Genomic DNA, 15,372 nt, shown 5'->3' on the forward strand with positions numbered 1-15,372 from the left:
CCGAAACACCTCTTCCTCTGCATCCGTATTAGACGCAAATGCCTGAATCATTGCCAGAATCGTCTCAAATTTTCAGGTAAAATAATGTCGTCTTTCCAAGGGAGAGAAGATGTTATAGCTGCGGCTGACATTCGCAAGGATGGTGTTCTGAAAAGACTTAAGGCTCTTCAGTCTTAAGAGAACGTAGTGAAACTGAGGAGCTGGATCAACGTTCAATAAAATCTCAATCTGAACCAATGGCAATGAAAATGAGAGTACATATTCCAGTTCGACAATTACCATCTTCATACAAGAAAGCAAGAAATGTTTTATGTGTAGTATGTGGGAAAGAGAAACACAACGGAATTAAACAAAAGTACAGAATATGTGAATCAAATCGTGCAACTACATTTTTATTCGCAACCATGTTCTTTAAGGATGACGGATTTAAGAAACTTGTGACTTGAAGGATGAATTAACTGTATTCGGTGCAGATGTCTATTATCATAAGGCCTGTCTTGAACACTATCTTCTGAAGTTGGGGCCGCGGTGGCTCAGTGGTAGAGCGTTCACCTCTGGTGCTTGGGGTCCCGGGTTCAAACCCTGGTCCCGCCAGGTGAACTTTGTGGTGGACAAACACCGTGTGCGTGGGTTTTCTCGGGGTTCTCCCGTTTCTTCCCACTTTCTTCATTCCACCATTTCATTCATCTCTCATCATCACCGTCTCCTTTAGCCTAACCGGCATAACCATGGGACGTAAAACTCAAAAATTTCATTTTATCTTCTGAAGTTCAATAAATATTCTCAGAAATCAAATAGCACAACTACCGAGTCTAAGAAAACTAATAAAAGTGCAGTGCTAAATAAAGTGGCGCCAATTATCGAGAAACTATTGGATGAGGGTGTGGATTGACATTGACGGAAATTCCAGACTTCATTAATGGAAACAGTGAACTAACTTTTAATAACAACGAAGTTAAACTTTTGGAGAAAAAGTAAGGTTTTCGAGTCCTTCGAAAAGAAATAAACCGATTCTAGGTTTCAAGTCATTATTTAGTGCCGAAGAAGTAGCTGACAAACGGAGATCGATTACCATACTTACGAGTGGAGCTAAAGAAGTACGAACGGCTCTCCTTCACACAAATTTCGGTATTGAAGGAGAATTTGGGGACAGTCAGCAACTTCATAAGTCCTGGCCAACAACTAGAGTTCCTCAACCTCTTTTGGATTTCCTAGCAGAAGTACTACAAATGGTTAAGCTGAACATCATATCTGGGACGCAAGCGAAGATATACATATCACTGACGAAGACAGTGAAAATGATCTTGAAGAATTTTCCGACCAACAAAATCTAAATGTTCAGAATCTACTGAAGTCAATCTTCCCCACTTTATTCTATAACATATATCGTAGTAGGAAAGCAACCCTCATGCATTTGATGGTGGCACATTCAATTCATGAGAAATACAAAATCAGACAATTGATCTCAGCTATGAATAAGTTAGGTGTGTCATTTGGCTATAAAGATATCATGCAAGCACGAAGCAACCTTGCATAATATACACTAAAGACGTATTTCTCCACCTTGTCTTTTTCAAACCACTCTCAGGGTGATAGTTTCACGGTAGGAGCCATGGACAATTTCGACCGTGAAGATGCTACTCTGTCGTGAATCCGTGATAGTCACGATACAGTCATGGTGCTTTTCCGGGAAGTGCCAACAAAATTCCCATCAAAACCGAAATTGTCGAAGTCGGTATTAGCAAGACCTCCAGTCCAAGATCTTTGATCCTTGCTTCCATTTCAGCAATTGAAGAAATAAGAAAGGAGGGTACAACCTATATCGATTCAAAACACGCTGACAATTTCTCCCTGACTGTATGATTTGGACATCGACAATCTGCGTCAGAAAGAGTTTACTCAAGACATAATGCATGCTGCATACGAGCTAGAAACTAAAGAATCCAATCTAACGCGGGGTACTGTGAATGCGATAATAACGGATTCAGATGTTTTCTAGAAACAAGTTGGCTTTCTTCCAGTACTGCCGTGTCCAGTAACGGAATATAATAGTATATACACAGCAATGAAAAAACTTCCAGAGCCTAATTATACACTTAAACCAATATTCAATGCCTGTAGTATGTTACGAAGGGGTGTACCACATTGCTGCCGAAATGCAACTTAGGAGCAATGAATTTTCAAACATTGTCCTCATGCTAGGATCATTCCACATGACCTTGTTGTTTGCACAGGAAAGTATATTTCTGGTAGTGGTTTGGAGTCTCTTTTCATAGAACATTTTTGGGTCCAAAGTAACCGAGAGTATTCTAAAAGGAACTATCTACGTTAGGGCAGTGAGAGGTATGTTTATGATTCCAGATATGTTTATGCTAAAGGGAAGGCTTTCCTGGAAGGAGAAGGTTAATATTATACGTCTGTCATCCAGCAGTTCGTTGACACTATGACTATTATGAAAGAAAGAAAGCTTAACGTGCTCTTATCAGTTCATGGAGTTGGTCATTAATTCAGATGAAATATCGAAGCTTTGCAGAACTTTTCAGAGAAACTCAGCTCAATCTCAGGACAGGGCCGCTGCCTTGAACAGTTTTTACATCTTTTATTTCTGTTGAAAAGTCTTATAAGAGCTGACCAAGAAGGATACTGACCGCTGCATCTGTATATTGTACAGCAGTTGCTTCCGGTATTCATGGCATTCAATCCAATCAATTTCCTGTGGTGCACGTCCCTCTATCTTGAACAAATTAGAAATTTGGAGACACAACACCCGGAAATAAATGCTCAGTTCATGAATGGTCACTTCGTAGTCAGAAGAACGAACAATGTATTTAGCACAGTTGGTGCTGATATGATACTTGAACAGATTATAAATAGATCAAAGAAATCATCGGAAGGAATTATGGGTCAGACGCGCAGAAAGAATTATATTACGGAGTGGGAACTATCGTACCACGAAGTTCTTTCGACATGCAAAATCTTCAGTCAGATTCTTGGTATATCACAAACAGACTATGGGTTCCTTGGTAATGTACTGGATGAAGTTCGTAATTCTGTTAACAGAATGGTAGAATTTTATGGAGCGCAGGGAAATCCCGTACAAAGTTCACAGTCCTGTGAAGTTGTACCATTTCATGTCGCATGAAGTTGTACCAGATTCTAATGCAGAAGAAATCCTGAATTACCTGACACGTAGCCATGAAGCTTATATGGCTACGAGAGATTTTTGTACAAAACAACTCCGTTGTCGAAGATCATTCACAGACGAAAACCTCCACTGTTTCGTCAAGCAAATAAAGCAGTCTACTTTGTCTACTTTGCAAAAGTTGTTGGGTCCATCTGAGTTTTCGTTTTCGAAGTTTTCGAAGGACATTCATCAATGAATACAGCAATTATTGCTGATGTTATGAGCCAACTCCGTAAAACTCGAGTGAAAGGTTTAGCTGATTTGCTGATCTGTTTGATGTATTCTTCAGTAGCTTCAGCAATGTTTAAACACGCACCCGAAGGGATTTTATGTGACTATCTAATCACCTCGGTCAAAAACGTGGAAAGACAGCAAAGGGTAACCGCCTCACGTATACTACTAAGTAATCTGTCATGTACACATTCCTACCGGTACAAATGGAGAGATTTTGGGCTTTCTTGGAAAACAAAATTGAAAATCAAGATGTCTTAAAAGACTACTTTTGCACAAAAGCAAAGCTTATCGTCTTTGAAATGTATCTGAGTGAATTACTGCTTGAAAATGGTGCAACTCCTGCTATATCTCACCGTCTCTTCAATTGTTCCAAAAATTACATGAGTGTTTCATGGTGGGTGTCAGTAATTTTACATTATGCTCTGAAAATAAATATGTAAATATTCTCCAAAGCACAGTTAAAGTCATATATTCGTAAAAATTTTGAAACTGTAGAAAACCTTAGTTAAACAGTACTAGCTCTTACAAGCACACATGATATTACCATCAAATTAAAGTAAATTCTCATGACATCAAAGTCTGCAAAATAAAACAATATAATAATTACACAGCTACATATTATATAAATGAAAATGTTAATAATAATATTTGACAAATGCAATAACATTATTATTTCATTTCCTACCACACAGCAACCTATTACCTTTAATTTATCGATAAAATGAATGGACTATTTTAATTTGTTGAAAAGTAATAGCTTTGAAAGTTTTGCGCGCAGTGAGCGTTTTTCCGGTAATTTATTAAACAGTCCAAAAAACGCTACACCCTGCGCCACTTAAATTTAAATAGCTCCGTCATTTTTTAAGATCTACTAAAGATATTAGTAACGATAGAAAGCTAAGATTATGCTCCTTTAATTAGTTTGGACTGCGTTTTCATAGTTTTAATATCTTCATAGTTATTTGTCATGAAATGAAAAAAGAGAAACGAGAAAAACTATTTTTTGACCAAAATAACCGTTATTTTTAAATATGGCGGCAACATGTAAACAAAATATCCAATTTTCTTACTTCTACTGTCAATTATCTTTAATTTGGTACAAAAGCGAAGTTCCTAACTTGTTTCTGTGTGAAGATATTTCAGTTGAAATATAATTTGTTACTTGCGCGCAGGCGCCATTTTGAATATTGAATTTCACAATGAAGGCCCCGGTTGCGGAAGTGTTACCTTCGATTTTTTTCATTAATTGATCACCCTCTAACAGGTTCTGAAGAGATCTGCTGTCGTCCCCGACTTTTCTACAGCTCTTATGGACAGAGCCTGGATTAATTGCAGTTATATGCTTATTAAATGTTAACTTATATTTATAAATTATGTAAGTGATCGTATCGTTTTCTGTTTATTATTATTATTATTATTATTATTATTATTATTATTATTATTATTATTATTATTAATAATAATAATAATAATAATAATTCTTATTATTATACATTTCTTAATACGTTGATTGCCATGTGTATGGAATTCCATACACACGGCTGTCCTGTACAGTAGAGCGTGATTATTTTCCATACGCAAACAATGTAGATATTCCAAGTTTGTTGTGTTCGTTCTATAGGTGTGTATGTAATTAGATACATATGGCGTAGAAATCAAAATTTAATGTCCATGCCACGTATATGAAAAACCATACACAAAGACATTTACGAATAAAGACATTGAGTTTGAGTTTAACGTCTCGTTCAGCAACGAAGCTATATGAGACGTCTGCCTACTGATTAACGTGGACTCCGAACCACGTGAGCTCTCGCCGGGAATCGAAGCCGGGTCTTCCACACCAAAGGCGCGTACGCTAACCACTAAGGAGCTTATGAACAGAGACATTTATGAGCTAGAACAAAGGCGAAAACAAAGATGTGTGATGTGATTTTGAGTTTATCGTCCCTTTCAGCAGCGAGGCTATATGAGACGTGGACCTACTGATTAACGTGAAATCCGAACCACATGAGCTCCCGCCGGACGAAAAAAAAAGACCTTTGGAATTGACAATTCTTTGGACATTCCAGTCGAACCTACCTAATATTAACAACGTTTCTACGATAATTTCGTAACATTGTATTATTTCTTTTGTTGATTAGCTTAGTTAGGCTTATTTAAACACTTTCTTCTTTGCACCGACGTGTCACATCTCTTGGATGAAGATACACTAGCTCTCACTGGAAATCTAATCCAGAACCAATGCACTTGAACCATTTGACCACAACAAGGTACATTTAAAAAGAAGTTTCGATTTTGTTCGGAAAATTGTGATTAGGTGTAACATTTAAAAATATATTTAAGAAAGGGTACGGAGTAAACGCACTGTACTTTCTCGCTCGAATATTTTACACTGACTTATGTTAGGCTGCAACTGTTATTGAAACATTTATTTGGGAAATTGCGAATAAAATAATGTTTTGGAAAACTTTGCTAGAAGAAACTTCAGGCCCAAAAGTAAAGTACCCATTGGTCATATTTCCGTTAGAAATAACTTGATCCATATATTAGAATTATAAACGATATAATTGTATGTGAACTATATGCAAAAGCGTCTGAGTAATTTCTGAGAAAATTATGCAAAAAGTCACCCCCAAGAATAAATTATCCCTTGTGGATCTTTTCAGTATAAACGAGCTATGCTATATTGTTAGTGTTTTCATAAAACATTTATTTATGAAATACGAACACAATCGCCTGAGTCGTTCTTGAGAAAATCGCAGGGTAAAACTTACTCTCAAAAGTAATATACCATTTCTAGATTTTCCGGATGAGGGAATTATACCATATAGCTAAGTTATTTATGTAATACGTATTTATAAAATATGAACAACAAACATCTCCTGAGTTGTTTTTAGGAAGGTCATCGGGAAAAGCTTACCCCCAAAGGTAAACTCTTCTATCTGTAATTTTGACAGTATATCGAGTAATTTTTAAGCAAATCGTCGAGAAAAATTTCACTGTCAAAGTAAACTATCTCTTTTGGATTTTTCTTTTCGGAACAAGCGAGTTATACCATATTGTAAGATTATTACAGAAAATATTTTTACTGAAATTAGAACAAATTTGTCTCAGTTATTACTGAGACAATTGTCCAAAAAAAATCAACCCTTGAGAAAACCACTTCTGTATGTTATCGGAATAAACTATTTATGCTCTATATTAGTTTATTTATGAAATATTTCTTTACGAAATATGAACAAAATTGCCTGAGGCGTTAATGGGAAAACCATCGGGGGAAAGCTCACCCTAAGATTAAGCTACTCCTTCCAACAAGTTGACATATTGTTAGGTAATTAATGATACGTTTATTTATGAAATGTGGTTGAGAAAATTGTGCAAAAAGAACGCATACCATACAGTAAATTACACCATATATATTTTTTCAGAAAAATTATTCATATGTGGTGGAGATTTGTTAATAAAATATATATTTATCAAAACTAAATAAAATCGTCACAGCTTTTTTTTATTTGAGAAAATTGAATTATTTTAAATTTTAATCCTTCGGTAAATTACCCTTGCTTTTAGGTGTCGAAGGACATAAAATTCGAAAGATATTATGTTATTAAAACGTTATGTCTAGAATTCGGTGCAGATACGTTGAACAGTATGGCCTCTATTTGAGTGCGTGTAAAAGCGTGACGAACCGAGAGACAAATAGATGGACAGACATCGAAAAATCATTTTTATCGATATGTAGGAGCCATGTAACTTGAATTTATTGAAATCTGGTATTCGGTTTTTATAACTATCACCACACTTTCTTCTTTCGTCGCTCGAATGTGAAAACGAATAGGCCTATACCGACACGTAATGTGATAATTTGTAATCCCAAAAATTTAATTTGTTATGTTTAATGTGTGGTTACTCTAGAAAAAAAGCTTATGCATGTTACATCATTTTATTATTAGTTTTTCACGCTACTGTATAATTCGGTACGATTATAGTTAATATTCATGGCATCTTTTGGAAGCATTCGCGTTCCTCACAAAGAGAGCTGTAAAATTTAGTTTTGTTTAAAGAAAGCACTCTTGATTTTTTTTTCACACAGACTTGCATTTGTTGCACTTGTGGATATGAAACAAAAGGAGAGAGAGAGAGAGTCAATACTTTAAAAAGAAACACACACACAGAAACACTAGAACAGTTTTTTTCTTCATGACAACGAGCTATCGCTGTGACTGTGTTCCTCACGCTGTGTGTAAAGCTGCAGGTTGCTCTTGTTTTGTTTTTTCCTGTTCCTGACTCACAGACACTCGCAGTGAGTTGAAGCTGTGTAAAAACGGAGAGGGAACGGTTAAGCATACCATACCATAAACTAAAAACAATCGCTATTAGTAATAAATAGTAAGCTAATTCTGAATAAATACGTCATCAGGAAAACAAAAAGTTATTTCATTATTATATTATTTCGTTTCTTATTATCATAAAAATTATACACTTTCTACAATGTTTTGTAAAGAAAAAAATGAACAGGACCGGATGGGATTCGATCTGGTGTCAAAACAGTATAAGAATTACTAGTCCGTCATTGTACCCACTTGCCCACACAGATTTTCTTTTGTTGCCTATCTTTTTCTTAAGAAATAAATGCTCATGGCTATAGAGCATGTCACTTCCAAACTTAAGACAACAGTTTTTCTCTTTGTTCATATATTTCAGTATAACATCTTGCTTACAGAAGCTAATTTATATTTGGCAGACAATTTACACCCTAGATTTAAGCCAATAAATGCAATATTTTGCTCCAATTTCCAGTTCCTTGATTCATCTGTTCTCCTACTAATCTTGTTATTCCCTCTGCAATCGTGCTGTGCTACTCCAAAAATTCCCTCGAAAACATTATTGCCAGTATACACAAAACCGAACATAATTTTGTTTTTTGCTTATATTTTTATTATTTTATTATATTTTTTGGAAATATCTCCTTAGATGGATTCCTTTCTATTATCTCCACGTACTAATAACTGAATTTTACCAATAAACATATGGAAAATTGAATAATTGCGAAAAATTGTGAGTTACAGTATACGCGCAATATTTTTTGCGCATGGGAGTACATGTGTTGGTCTTCCAGCATGTGGTGCGTTCTGGAGTGTTCGTCACCGTCCTTAATCTTGTTAAACCACCACTGCACTGTCCACGTAGTCACGACGCCCTCACCAAAGGCCTGACATATCTTCCGCCCCATTGTAGTGGCGTTTGACCAAAATTTGAACTCATACAGCGTACACTCCCTTATGACGCTCTGTCGAGGTCCCCTGTTCACTCTATCTTCACGCAAGTTAAGGGTGTAACTAAACTACCACATCCAGGCAGTATGTTGAATAAACCCACACCAACAACTGGCCTTCGCCTTATCTCCATCCGCATTGAACTTACGATGTGAGGGCCAATTGAATACAGACCTCCACAAAAAGCGATATAACTTTCTTGGTTGCCTTTATAAAGAAGAATGTATTAAATATACTGTACTATCACGCACTTATACAGAAGAAATAGAACGGTTATTAAGATTAAACATCAAACAGAATTAACTATTCAAATATTTGAACAACGTATTCAATTTCGTACGAATTGGACAAACAGAATATTCTTTTACATCTTCAGTTCAAATATATACAGGAATGTGAATTTCCGTAAAGTACAGGAAGTCAAAATTAGTATCTAACTGGTATAAATTTTGAGATAAGTATTTGAAAAAAGATGTTTTTTTTAATTACAGCTCTCGTTCACTTTCTTATCTGTATGTATATTATACATAACTAAAGCATGAATGTTAATGCAAAATTATGCCATATAATACTTAATCCAACATGTAATTCATTCTTCGATGATAATTAGCAGGTGTAAATCCACAGAGAGGAAAAACAAGGGATATGTTATCTTCCTAAAAATTCTATCAATACAAATGTTTATTTCTGTTTTTGGTGTTGATATAACTAGAATGCTGTATGTGTAAAAATGGATATCCTAATCTAAATTATGACCAAGAAATGTCAACTTCGTTCAATACGTGTTAAGACTGAAGCTATAATGTAATCACCAAATGCCCTTGTCACTTCTGAACATCTCTGTTTATTTCTACTCTACATAATTAATACTTCTTCCTTGAAAAATCAAAGAATTCTTCTAAATGTTTGCTCTTCGACTATACAACTGTCAAAATTCTTAAGCACCATTTAATTCCTAAGCATCATCTTCATCTTTCTTCACCGTCACAAACACAATTTCTAGGCAACCAATCCGCATATAAAACTTTGTGCACTTTCCACCCAATTATATTTAACTCAATCTTCTTTGCCAACACCAATCTTTGATGCCATCAAACGTTTGCCACAAACACAGTATGAAAATGTTCGAAATAAGAATTAACACGTTAATCATCTATGAACCAACAATAATCCAGACCTACTAGAATTGTTTCCACATTTCATTGTTACCTATATATACAGGGTGGGGCAAATAAAAGTGGCATGGAGAACAGACTTCCAGGGTACAAAGAAACACAACAAAGGAAAGGAAATAGTTCGCTAACCTGCTTATAGCAGATGTTGAAAATGGCTATCATCCATTTCTTGGCACTTTTGGGCCCTACTTAGCACGTTACAGAAGGCATATCGAAGCTGGGCTGCTGGAATTGCTGCAATCTCATCAGAAATGTTCTTCTGCATATCTTGAAGACTATGAGGGTCGTTGCGATACACCTTAGATTTGAGGTTTCCATACAAAAAGTAATCGCGCACGGACAGATCAGGTGGCAGGGGTGGCCAGCTAGGTAACTTTCCACAACGAACACCCTCTGCTGCATGCACTGTGAGTACATATTCACTTGTGCACTGCTCAACTCATACTAACACAGCCCGCACTAAGATTTAAACCCGTAGTGTGAGCATCACGTGGTGTGGTTCCATGCATACATTCACGTCCAATCCTATTTACTTGTCCGGACCAGTTTTATTTGCTCCACCCTGTACATATACAAAAATGGGAATCTTGTATATGACTGTGTGTGCGGGATAATTCAGTCTTGTAAATTAAAAGCCATAATTTCTTCCGATGAGCCTCTTCTCTGAATCTGATGTGATGTTAAGTATCTATGCGTATGTGTAAGGGAAGTAAATAAATACGAATCAGGGGAAAGTAGAGCTTTCTAGTTACTACGGATATTAATGTCCTAATAGTTGAAACAGCGTTCTACAAGGCTTTATGGGGGACGGTACATAAACTTGTACGCGATGAACGGAAAGTGCTTGGGCATAAAAGAGAAGGCAACCTTTGAAATCTTCAATTAGATCACCCCTGGTTCCTGTACGTTAGTGACTTACTTAGAGAATGAAAAGTATAAAAAGAAATAGGTATAGAGCCAGGTGCTATTTGCTATATGCTATTACATAGATTAGTAACTGTTTCCAAGTGTTTTCCTACAGGCAAGAAAGTTTTGTACACAGTTCATGACGTCATGATTCCTATGCTCTCAAATTTATACACTACACAAAAAGCCTTGGAAATTATTATTAGCTCATAAAACAGCGACTTTTAGGTGTTATCTGGCTCACTTTTGATTTATTTTACATTCTCCGTTTCTTTGAGTTATTCAGTAAAATTCGAAACAAAAGTTAGGATGAGCTTAGTGACGACTTTTAACTTATATGAATTCACCAACTACGACAGAAACAGACTTTGGTCATAGAATTCTTGTTAGTATACTGATAAGAGAGAAACTATCAGTAGAACTGCTATCTTTGAACAAACAATGCCTTATGGAACACATTAAATTCAGCACACTGTGCTAGCAACGCTTTAAATTAATGTTAATATTCCAGGGTACTAGTGTTCTGTTTGCCATAATTTACAACCATCCTCTCTTTCAGTCTGCTTGGGCCTGCCTTTTTTCTTCGATTCGTATTCACCTGATGACATTCGCTTCCTCGTCTTTCCTGGAAACATCTTTCCTGTTCTAAAATTTACACTGCAAATAGTGTGGTACACCATGTCTTTCGCAAACAAATCTTTCGCATATTCAATAGAACGTTTTACAGTCATGACCCAATAATCAATGCTTTCTATTGTTTCTTGAAAAGTATTAGCTTTTAGTGGAATTGGACAGTGATACTTCCACTCACCACAAAACAAACTAAGAGCAAAATGCTGGCGAATTTGAACGCAGAATACTAGCAGATGTCTCTTCATCGGACAGTATTCTAGGTTGCGTATCGTTCTTGATTTCACTGAAACTCACATACTTCCTTCGGCATTTTTGATGTACTTTTTTCCAGGTATGGCTGTCAGTGCAGCTGCACATAATTCACTCGCTTTCTGAATTCCTTGTCATTCCTTCTGAGATAAATAAAATTAAAATCTTCAGTTACAGCTCAGTATTCAACCATTCAGCTATTTGAAAACAATAACCATAAACAGAGTTACATTTACACTTTCAAGAAGCATAAAGGGCCTACTATGTGTAGATAATGGATAAAGTACAGGGTGTTTCAAATGTCCCTTGACATAGGGTAACACTGTTGTTACCAGAATTACAACGAACTGTAAGAGGGAAAGTCTTCTCCAAATATGTTTTCAATCTAAAGAGATTTTTTTAATTGGACGAGCCGTTTGGGCTATACACTCTTTATACGCCCAATTTTAAATGAAAATGCCACGTTGACATTTACCGGGACCCACAATATAAGTGAATGAGGTTACTGTATTTTACGCAAAAGTGTCGATGGCCAGTCTCCATCTCAAACATGCCCCCATTCATCATACTCTTACAAACTTTATCCACCTTCCGGTAAATGGCAACGTTGCATTTTCATTTAAAATTAGGCGCATAAAGAGTGTACAGCACGATATCAGGGGACTTTTGAAACACCCTGTATATTAGAGGTATGTTCAATGCCTCATTCGAAAGGACACATAATAGTGAACACTTTTACCAGGGATGTTGAGCCTAGTAATTTTGTTACAAAGTCACATAATTATTCCGTTCGTTATTATGTCTGTCGTAAATGACCACCGATGGGGGCCATATTGGATTTAACGACCTTCCAGACTGAATATTCTTGAGGACTTTCTTACTTAGGACAGGTTTACTTAGAATGTGCTCAGTATCAGTTTGGCGCATGTTTCATTTGTATTGCAATTTGTTCAAGGTAAACTGTCTTTTTTACATACGTTCACTGGACTATCTGGTTTGAAATGGTATGTAGTTAGGCAAGAACAATCATAGTTTTCAGGGATTACTGTGAGAAAGTTGCTGGCCGATTTGAAACCCCTTTCTGTACACACTTTAACGGCATGCTTGATTAAAGTGCGTTTCTGCACCTCTTACTACTAGGGGTGCTTATTTATAGTGAGCTCCTTCTCTCTCACTATTCGGGGTGTTTACTGAAAGAAAGTCCTTTCGCTTCTCAGTAATCGGTATGTTTATTTAAAGTGAGTTCCATCGTCTCTCATTACGTCAGAACTTCATATATCTTCAATTGTTATTATTATGAATTTATTGAAAAAACGTTTTACAGTAATGATATTCCGCAAAAACGTATGTGAAGTATAGACATCGTTTACACCACGCACACTTATTACGGAAATAAGTGTGCACACATCACAAAATGCTGCACAATCTTTGAAACAAAATGTTACGTGATTTTCAAACGCAGGTATTTTTTCATCCAAGTAACTTCCTTTGTAAAAAGCACACCTAATAAGATTTTCAAATTTGGAAGAAGAAAACTGATTATAAATCTGTGATTGAATCTTTATTATATTATTATGAGATGTAAATTTATATTATAGTTGTAGAGAAGGACAATGCCAGAAAAATGTCTCAAGAAGTTTTTCCACGGCTTAAAAAAGAACAAATCAAGAAGCTGAATCCTTCCAGATGTTCCAGGGTTTCTGTTTTGAGGTACTCTTTTGTCCTTAAAGTAGATTCAAAAGTTGATGAATTGTAATCATTCCACGAATTGAGTATCAAAATGGACTTTGTATTAGACGCTATGAGAGAAACCTCTTGAAACCATGATCTCACAAGACTTGTTAATTTACCCTAATTTGATGCTTTCACAAGGACCTCTTCAGAGTTAAAGAGGTTGTTTTGGACTATAGTGAAAGGCAAGGGGACTTACTTTCAATAAGCACTCCTAATAGTGAGAGGTGCAGAGACGCACTTTAATCAAGTATCCCGTTAAAATACTTACAGAAAGGGGTTTCTAACGGGTCAGCAACCTTCTCGCAGTAACCCCTGCCAACTATGATTGTTCTTGGCTAAGTGCAGAGCATTTCAAACGAGAAAACGTTTTGTAATTGTAATCACCATATTGGATCCGCCAGTTTCAATTTTGTGATTTGGTTGTCAGTTTCTCCTTCAGCTGTTCTGAATAAAAAATCAGGCAGTAAGTTTTCTTCAACATTAAATGATTGTTTTCCGTCTATGCTTGGAGACCACCCCTACCGTTCAAAGGATAGGTTCTACCCTTAAACCCGCACCATTGCGAAAATAAAAGAAATACGTGTCGATTATTTTTCAATGTTCTACAAGTATGCAAAATTTCATTCAGGTCGGTGATTGACACTTCCGTAAGTCTCCTTGTTAGACACATATATGAGCATGTAAGTACTTAAACTGTACATACAGCATATTAGCTTCTACTTACAGTTCAGTAACACGACTGTGATGGGCAAATTGCCAGGAAAATATTTTTTGAGAATATTCCTGGAATTTACGTACAAACACAGAGAAAATTTAATTCTATTACTATATTGTGATTTCAAAATGAAACTCGTTTTTTTTTTATCACAGCATATTTATTACTGTTCCGTCCATACGATTGTTTAAAATGTATGTTCTGCTTTGGGGTTTAAAATATATACGATATTATCTTATTTTGTTAATATTTTATTATATTTACCGAATACGGATAAATGTATATTTACTTACAATATGTTTTACGCGAGTAAATATATTGGAAAAACATTTGGTATGGAAAGTTCACACACTTTTACACTGCAAAATAGTTTAAATTTATATATAAGTGGATTTTCTAAACTTAATCCTACTAGTGATATTATGAACATATTAAATTTTTAAATGTTATAAACAAATAGGTTGAATAACTGCCTGAAAACGTATGTTTCACCATTTTATCAATATTTGCTCATACATATTTATATCCACAATATTTGCAAGCTTATTTAGAATTTTGCACGTAACTGCCACACACGACCTTTCTTCCTGCCCATTTCTAGAAATTTCATGCGTCAATTCACATGTAAGAGAAGTCCGAGTACCTATTCAGGAATTCGAGTCAGTGACAGGAGACAGATCGACGTCTATTACTAACATTGTTTCGGGGTGTATTGATAGTACTTCATCTCTGTTTTTGCAGAATTTCTACATTCTTTTTACAACAACATTTTTAAAACCAGCGTTCCTAACATTGTTTAATGAACAACTTTTATATAGAACAAGTAACTTCATAATTGAGAAGAGCGAGTAAGTCAATCTTAATCATTTTTGGAAGTAGCATGACAAATATCTTGGAGTTAACAAAACTTAAATAGTTTACAAAATTTTCAGTCCAAAGTGTTCATAAATTCTGGTTCATTTCAAATAAAAAATTTCTTCTATTTTAGAAGAAGGGAAGGAACTTAAAATGCTAACTGCATTACCTTACATTACATTTCTACATTACTTTACAAATTGGTTTCTTTTCGTCATTTGTAAATTAGTACTTTGCTACTTTCTAGTGCAAATGTAAATTGAACTTACAAGATCATATTATTAAATAGTTATATAAAGTACAGTCAACAAATTTTAATATTTTAACCTCCAAATTATTTAAAACCTAAAAGTAAATGATAATAAATCAAAATAAAATAATTAGTTGTATAATTTGAAAAACAAAGTAAAG

General features: G+C 35.4%; 1 protein-coding gene across 3 annotated transcripts in view; it reads left to right on the forward strand.

Moving 5' to 3' along the window:
- The window catches only part of LOC145662063 (uncharacterized), a 209,491-nt gene that overhangs the window by 137,932 nt on the left and 56,187 nt on the right, over positions 1-15,372 (forward strand). The window lies entirely within an intron of this gene.

The sequence above is a fragment of the Thermobia domestica genome, chromosome 10 (genome assembly GCF_964235325.1).
Source record: "Thermobia domestica chromosome 10, izTheDome1.hap1.1, whole genome shotgun sequence".
NCBI lineage: Eukaryota > Metazoa > Arthropoda > Insecta > Zygentoma > Lepismatidae > Thermobia > Thermobia domestica.